The sequence below is a fragment of the Podarcis tiliguerta genome (genome assembly GCF_965153285.1).
Source record: "Podarcis tiliguerta genome assembly, chromosome: 5".
In the NCBI taxonomy this organism is placed as follows: domain Eukaryota; kingdom Metazoa; phylum Chordata; class Lepidosauria; order Squamata; family Lacertidae; genus Podarcis; species Podarcis tiliguerta.
In genome coordinates, this window is record NC_139538.1 from 11456493 (window position 1) to 11465191 (window position 8699).

The following is an 8699-nucleotide window of genomic DNA, read 5'->3' on the forward strand; positions in this document are numbered from 1 at the left end:
GTTTTGTTCTTTGCGGCTTTTAATTGATGCTTTTTTATTGTTGTTAAGTCACTGCGAGAAGTGAGGTTACAGGGAACCAGGCAGAGGGCCTTCTCGGTAGTGGCTCCTGCCCTGTGGAATGCCCTCCCATCAGATGTCAAGGAAATAAACAACTATCTGACTTTTAGAAGACATCTGACTGCAGCCCTGTTTGGGGAAGTTTTTAATGTTTGATGTTTTATCATGTTTTAATATTCTGTTGGGAGCTGCCCAGAGTCGCTGGGGAAACCCAGCCAGATGGGTGGCTAATAATAATAATAATAAATGTAATGAAAGTTATTACTGTAAAAAAGTGCCAATAATTCATTATAACAACAGCAGCAGCAACAAGAACACTAGGTGATTGACAGGCGGTCAACCCAATCCACTTGTCAAAGCAGCCTGGGTGGGAAATGAGGAAGCTCAGCATCCCCATGCCTGGCTTGGATCATTCCTAGAAGCATCTGATGAACTACAGCTGGACCTTGGGTTTGCCCTAACAGGGCTCTTCATATAATAGAATCAGAGAACTGTAGAGTTGGAAGGCACCCCAAGGGTCATCTAGTCCAACCCCTTGCAATGCAAGAATCTCAACATGCGGTCCCCCATTCAATTTGAAACCATACCGGACCCTGCTTAGCTTTGCAAATGTGCTGGCAGTTTTACTGCTTTGGAGTCAAAGGCGAAGACAGTCATGCGAATGGAATGATGCCCATATTTAGATGTTTTGAGGTCTGGGCTCAGACAGGCTTGGGAAGATTAGTTTCCTGAGCCATCATTCTCTGCTTGCAAAACATGGAACTCCGGCTGACGGCGGTCAGCAAGAGGAAATATTAAGCTCCATGGGCCATTGGTCTTGCTCAGCATGGCTTTTCTCGCCACCGATCATTTTTGCAATGTGACGATGACATACCGTAGGAGTTCCACCTCTCCGAAACAGAGTTGCCTCATCAACAGAGCTCAGATGCCTCGCTCCAGTGAAGCCCAGTGGCGGCACAACGTAGTCAAAAGATTGCAACACCTGCTGATTAGAACAACATTTTGAAAGCCCGCGTCGCTTCCAGGGTTCGGCCCTTAATGGATGCTCTGAGCCTAATCAGCAAGAACCGAAAGCGGATCGAGCAGGTCTTCATTGAGATGTCAATAAGGCTGTCTTTTTATTTCATTTCCTAATGGGTTATCAATACTGGTAATTTGCCCCTGATAATGTTGCAAATTATAAAAGGGGAAATTTAAACAAGTACCGATGAAGGAGAAAATCAGCTTGACAGCCCATTTTGTTCTGGCGTGTGAGCTCATGATATACACGGGCGCTGGGACCGCAAGCCTTGCCGTCTTGCAAGAGGCCTCGTTATTCACAGCAGAAAATTAGGTGGTGGTCATGCTTTGGCCTCTAACAAGTGTACCCATTTGTCATCAAGCTGATTACGGACTGGTGAAGCAACTGTTCGTGTTAGGAGCTGTTAGCCAATTACACGTTCCCCGCGGATTAATCACCTGCCTTTTAACCAGGCCTGGTGGCAGCCTTTGCCAAGCAAGCAAATAAATATGTTAAATTGTATTATTTATTAGAATTAAAAATTCTGCGTCAGCCTAATTCAAATTCTGTTCCAAGAAAAACTCAATTCTGCAACTTGCATAAATCTGGTGTCATACACACACACAAACACACATTCAGCCTTGGAGGTGGTGAATCCGTTTCCTGAATCCTGCTCTGGTTTGTGATGAAAGTGCATTCATAAGTATTTTATTCATTTAATCAACTATTTCATTAAAAAAGTCAACATGGATTTATTTAAAGTATTTATATCCTACAATTTCACCAAAAAGGCTCCCAGAGTAGCTTATAGGAATTATTAGTAAGACTGTTCTTGCCCTCGGGCTTATAATGTGAAAGGACATGTCACTCAGGGAAAAGGGGGACCAGTTCTTATTGTTTTGATAACACCATTAAAAGGTAGGGCTGCCATATGTCCAGTATTCCTGTATCATGGCGAAATTTCCGAAAAGCTGCTAAAATGTCCAGGAAAACCTGGGCATATGGCTGCCCACATCGTAAGATTTTTTGGTTATTTTTTTTCTAAAAAAAATAGCTGAAAAACTTCATCTGACTTCCAGTTGTTCATGTTGCTATTGTTTCCTTAGTGGCAGATGCTTCTGCCCAAAACATGGCAGCAGGTGAACTTACTTATATGTAAGGAAGCCGCACTTTATCAAAGCTGATTAACAGCACCAGCTCAGCAGCACGAAAGAGCCAGTTCTGGTCCAGGAGTTCTTGGAAGGCGAAGGGTTGGCAGGAATATGTCTGGTCTAGGTGGAAGGTCCAGAGTTCACAAGTCCACAATCAGTAAGAAGGGCCTGCCCAGGAGCTGCGAAATTGTTCCAACAAGTTTCCCAACCTACCCACCAATCTCTTCGGCAAAGGTGAAGAGTGTTCTGATATCCTTGTTCAGCGTGACTTATCTTGGGTTTTCCTTGAAGTTCCATTGTGCATAACAGAACTTGCAAACCATTCTCTTGCAACTGAAGCACCTTGTGCTTTCATTGTTCCTCAACGCTTAGCTTTGGAGCAAGCAGTGGGTAAAAATCTCCCTTTTCCTGCTCAATGGTGGCTCTAGGACTGAAGACAGGGGCCCTGCAGGGACCTTGCTGCAGGAACAGTCATGGGTCTTTGATGCCCTCCCTGACCCCAAACTACTATTTCAAGCTAAGGCACTATAGGCAAACTAAGGCCTGGGGGCTGGATCCGGCCCAACTGCCTTATAAATCCAGCCCAATTGCCTTCTAAATCTGGCCCACAGAAGGTCCGGGAATCAGCATGTTTTTACATGAGTAGAATGTGTCCTTTTATTTAAAATCCATCTCTGGGTTATTTGTGGGGCATAGGAATTCGTTCATTTTTTCCCTTCAAAATATAGTCTGGCCCCCCGCAAAGTCTGAGGGACAGTGGACCAGCCCCCTGCTGAAAAAGTTTGCTGACCCCAGCGGGTCCACTCTACTACTGGAGTGCAAATGTACTGGCAGTAGCAGCAAATTTCTTCTACTGGGGCCAGTGGCGTAGCGTGGGGGGTGCAGGGAGGGCCGGCCGCACCGGGCGCAACATCTGGGGGTTAGGGGGCGCAAATTACTTGCCTTGCCCCGGGTGCTGACAACCCACGATACGCCACTGACTGGGGCATCTGCATTATGCCAATCTCACCACCTCCTCTCCCTCCTGGTAAGCAGCAGCGATGTGACTGGCCAGAGGTCAGGTGATCAGGAACGCCAAGCCAGGCTGTCTGCTACTGGTTAAGGTCACCTATAAGGAAGGAAAAGGTAGCAGGTCTCTGAAGCACCAAGAGTTCCCTGCCTATGCGTGAGAAGTCTTTGGCTGTTTAATTGGGGCAATCATGAGCAAGTCCTAGCCTCTGCTTGGGGAAAAATTACCTCCACTCTCTTACAATAATTTCTATACTACAAAAGAGCTATAATTAAAATAATAAGGAATAAAATGATCTCCAGGCAGAGAGTTGTTTGCTTGGGGTGGGGTGGAGCAAAGGAAAGAATCTTCTTTTTTGCGGCCATCATTTTAAAATCACACCGGTTAGAAGCTCATGAGCAATTTATTCACTTATTTTAAATTGCTGTCTTCTGTCTCTCCCCTGCCCCAGGTTCAGGGCATAACACTGAAAAGGGATAATGTAGAATTTAGGACATAGAATGTATACTATAGTACAAAAAAAGTATGCTATGTGTTTTCTGGAGCTTGAGAATTAGCTTAGCTGTTATCTATCACTTCTCTGTTTCCTGCATTCAGGATGTGAATGTTGTTGCTTAGGAAGTCAAAATAGTATCACACATACACCCACAAGAGGGGAGGTATCAGCTCAGTTGAAAGAACCCCAAGTGGCAAAAATGTCCCACTGTTGACTGAGCATGCTCAGCGGCCGTGGGAACACGGGGTGAGGTTGGGGACTGAATGGAACATTTGGGGTTCTGGACAGTAGCACTCTATGCTGCAGTATTTCTGGCAGGCCCAAATTGGTCTACATAAGAATGTAAGAAGATCCTGACTTCAGGAAGAAGATGATACAGGCTCCAAAAAAGAAGATCCAGATCCAAAGATCTGCCTAGTTCAGCATCTTGCTCTTGCACTAACCTACCTAATGCCTAAAGAAAACCCGCAAGCAAGATATGACTGCACTTGCCAGAAGCTCGGCTCTGCCCTCACCAGTCTTGGAAGGATCCTTTTAAAAAGTCCCATATGTGTTAAGAAACCAGAAGCGTTCTTACTTGGTATTACAGGGAATGAGATAAATAAGAAAGAAAGGAAGCTATTTTTATATGCAGTGACTGCAGCAAGAATATTGATGGCTCAGAAATGGAAGCAAGAGGAGCTACCTACACTAGACGAATAGAGAATGAAGATGATGGACTATGCAGAACTTGATAGACTGACGGGAAGGATCCGAAATCGATGAGATCAGAGATTTATAGAAGATTGGGGAAAATTTACAGAGTACATGCATAAATTAAGTGATAATCAAATAACGCTTGTAAGCTTTAATGAAGCTCTGTAAGAAGAAATGTTAGAATGTGAGTAAAATAAGATTTAATTTATAAAAATAATGTAAGTAAGGATTTAGAAATGTGTAAGAAATTAAGAAGGGAAGGAGTATCAGTCAAGTTGAGGGAAGTCAAACTGAGAATGGATATAAAAAAAGATGTATGAATTGTATAAATTTTGCATTGGAAAAATTGAATAAAAATATTTTTTTTTAAAAAAAGAAGAAGTCCCATATGACCTGAGAATTTGTGCCTGTCCATTGGGAGATATAGGAAGCCCTGAACACATATTTTTTAGATGTCCCTTTTACGATGAGGCACGTAGAGAAACCATTGACCCCCTGCTGGTGAGGCTTGCTGACCTCCTGGTAAAGCAAAAATTTGATCTTCTCCTGTTAGGCAAAGTCCACAAGACGACCCAGATTGTCACCAGATTCTGCGCACAGATCTGTAGGCACAGACCATCCCCTGATTCAATCTAGTTTGTTAAGAGAATTCCCAAACTTAGATCCATGGGCGACTCTTGGTCATTTCTCTAAGGTAGTCCGTCTTAAAGTTTTTGTGTGTTCATATGCCTATCACACTTTTAAAATCCATTGTTGTATATTGTTTTAAATGTTTGTTTTGTTATTGGGATTGTTGTTCCATTTGTGTTTCGCAAGCTGGTCTCTGACCGTAATAAATTTCATGCTCATGTTCATGACTGCACTAGCAGATTTCCCACTCATGATCGCCACAGGTCATATAGGCACCATGACTAGTTGGAATGGACAGTCTTTTTCTCAAAGAACTTGCCCAACCCTCTTTAAAGCCATCCAAGATGCTGTCTCTCCCTGAATTCCATAGTTTCACTATGCAGTATGCGAAGAATTCATACTGAATTTTACAACATTCGCCTTCAGAGTGGCATGATGTGGGGGCCTTGGTATTAACAAGGTGAGGGTACTGACATTGCACTTTGACTTGAGAGGAGGAAATAACTTCAGTTCACCCCATTATTTGGTGCCACCCACCCCCATTAGCTATTTTTCTGAGTCCTACAGAGTGGTGCAGCAGTTTCACCCTCGAAGCCCTAGTGATGAAGTAGACTCCACACACAAGACTTTGAAGAGGACTCTTGCAGAATGGCAGCTATTAACAATCAGTAGTATTCATGCATATCAAGTCCAATGTGATGTGTTTCCCTCTCTCGACCCCAACAGAGGGTCTTCTTGCTTGTGGCTTCCAAAACTCCTTTATGGCAGTGCATATCAGTCCATTGCTTGTCTGCCCCCACAAACGTCTCCGGACAAGCATCTGCTTGAGGTATCCACACTCAGCAAAACAACCAGCCAACCTTCAACTCCTAGTCCTTCCCTCCTATCTAAGACACACACACATATGCTCACAATTAAAATAATTAAATAAGGGAGTTAACCAATTAACAAGGGAATGATCGGGCGTTTCTGTGACCTTAATTGGAGACACAAGATTTTGCAGCTGTTCCATTACATAGGCTTTCTTTTTCCCTCAGTACAATTCATTCTTTGTAAAATACATTTTCTAACAAATACAATACAAATGCTAACACACACACCTCTTGGAATCAAACTACAGCCTTGCCTTCATTTCTCCATACTGGCTTTTTCCTTTAATGGCCCGCACAGAGAAAATCCCAGCCAGTGAATGTCTTCTTGGGGATGCTTCTGAGTTTGCCGTTTTTAACTTCTAATACGGAAGCTCTGCATTACTGTAGGTTTTATGAACCCCCGTGGAAAGAACTTTAATTCACTTTCTCAGAATATCTTCCTCTCCCCACCTCGCCACTACCTACAGACAAAGTACGGGGTAGATAGACATTGGGTCATTAACAGCAAATCCCAGTCTTACCCTGAAGACCTCGCATAATTGCAAAATTTTGTTTTTATGAACATGAGGTTGGAAGCAGTAAAAGCTGCTGTAGTGGCTAAGAATGCTTGCCACCAAGTCTGCAATATGTACTGTGTTGTGTGTGAGTGGGGGGGGGGGTTTCATGCACCCCTCAGGCAGGGATTTGTGAGCCCCTTCTCGCTTCCCCCTCCCAATTAATTGGTCTTCTCAACTGCTCCAGTCAATTGCATGAAAATCCTTGGGAAGTTTTGCAGTAACAGCTCTCAGAAGCACACACCATGGTCCATTTTTAGTCTTTACGATGCCACAAGACTCTCTGCAGCCCTCTAATTCAGCTAGTCCTCATGAAGGGTGACATCATTCCCCTCTCTCAAATGTTCAGGCTGTGTGTGCCAGTTGCCTATGCAGCCAGAATTGCACCACCCAAGCACAAGAGGAATAATAGAATACAATAGAGTTGGGAGGGACCCCAAGGGTCATCTAGTCCATCCCCCTGCAATGCAGGAATATCCAGCTGTCCCATACAGGGATTGAACCTGCAACCTTAGCATTATCAGCACCACGCTCTAACCAGCTGAGCTATTCAGGATGAAGGTATCAGCATGCTCAATGGAACATCATTTGCAGAAGTACATTTCGGGGTGGGGGCCTAAACGGAGCTCTCAAAAGAGGTCAAGGAGGACTTGCCATGCTTGGCGTCCACGGAAGCTTGACTAACGGCCAGGAGAAAAACGGAAAAGCAAGTAGGCCTCCTGAACACGTTGCGAAAATTTGTAGCAGACGCCGGTCCTTGACGCCTAATATGCCCGCGCAGTGTCTCTCGTGCATTCTAGAGCACACTCTGCAATATTCTGCAATGAACTGGAGTCCCAGGGGAATCATGTAAAATACGCAAAGTCTTCTGTGCGAAGAGAGGAAAGAAAGTCTAAGAACCACTTTTGCAGAAGGTGAAGATGGTTGGCAGGGAATGAGCGAACCTCATTTATGACAATGAAGTTTTAATACCTGGTAATATTTCAGAGGGAGAGGGAGAGAGAGAGAGAGATGAATTGCTTTGTTTGTTTGTTTTTCCTTCTTTTTTTAATGTATTTTTATTAAAGATTTTCTTGGTTTACAAAAGTATGTGCAATGTCTCTCTCTCTTTTTTCAAGTAACATTTTTTTACAGATCAGTTTCATTTGTTGATTCCTCTTTTGGAATTTCTTCTCCTCTCCCTGCCAGGAGGCTGGTGCCATCCTTAAGGCAGACCAACCACATAGAGCAATCAGTTCTGACAGGCAAGCCGCAGCTGCTGCCACGGAGCCTTTGTTATTTGAAGTTTTTATTAATCATTTACTACATTTTATGAGGTTAGTCACCTGCATTGTTCCTCTGCTGACACAATCGTTTGTCATGAGGAAGAAGGGTGTGGAGAAGGAAATCTGGAGGGGGGGGGAGGAAACCGGGGGGGGGGGGGAGGAAGGGGACAGTTCAGTTACCAGCAATTCATAAACACTCACGATACGGAGTTACCGAAAAAGGGTTATGGAGTCCGTGGCTCTGTAGAGAAATCAAAATGAAAGGCTGGGGGATGGGAATTCGAGGGACATCGGTAAGGCTATCTCAGAGGATCAGGTTCCTGCAGAATTGTAGGGTGGTCAATTATTCAGGAACATGTAGGTGTGTTGAATGTTGCTGGCTATGGAATTATAAAGCGTTTATTGAACCGATGCAGTGTGGGAGTTATTCCTTTTGTCTGCAGTTTTCAACTGTATGTTATTGGAGGCCCCCTGAGAAGGTCGATGTTCGCAAACGGTTGGTGCCAAGAAGAATTGAGAACAGAACCATTGCTTGGTAGGAGAGCTGCCTGTATATGCCCCCCCCCCATGGCATGGACCCATGCAAATCACAAAACAAAAGCATGGCACTTATGCTGTATACACACACACACACACACACACACACACACACAACTAGCCAAATGCCAATCATTGTGAGTGTGGAAGATCTATCTATCTATCTGATATAAGTAAAAAAAAACCTGCTCCTTTTCCCAAGAGCCCATATAGAGTCCTTTTGTAGGTTCTCTATCGGTAGGAGAAAATAACAGAGACCAGCCAGAGAATATTGAGAAGCAAAGCAGCTAGTAAGCCTGATCTTTATTAACTGTTGCAACAGGGTGCTCCCCCACAAGCAGAAGAAAGGAGGACCCTGAGCCATGCTTGCAAGCTCTTATATAGATATTTTTAAATTGCCCACCCTGAAGTCCAAGACCACCCCCCAGAAAC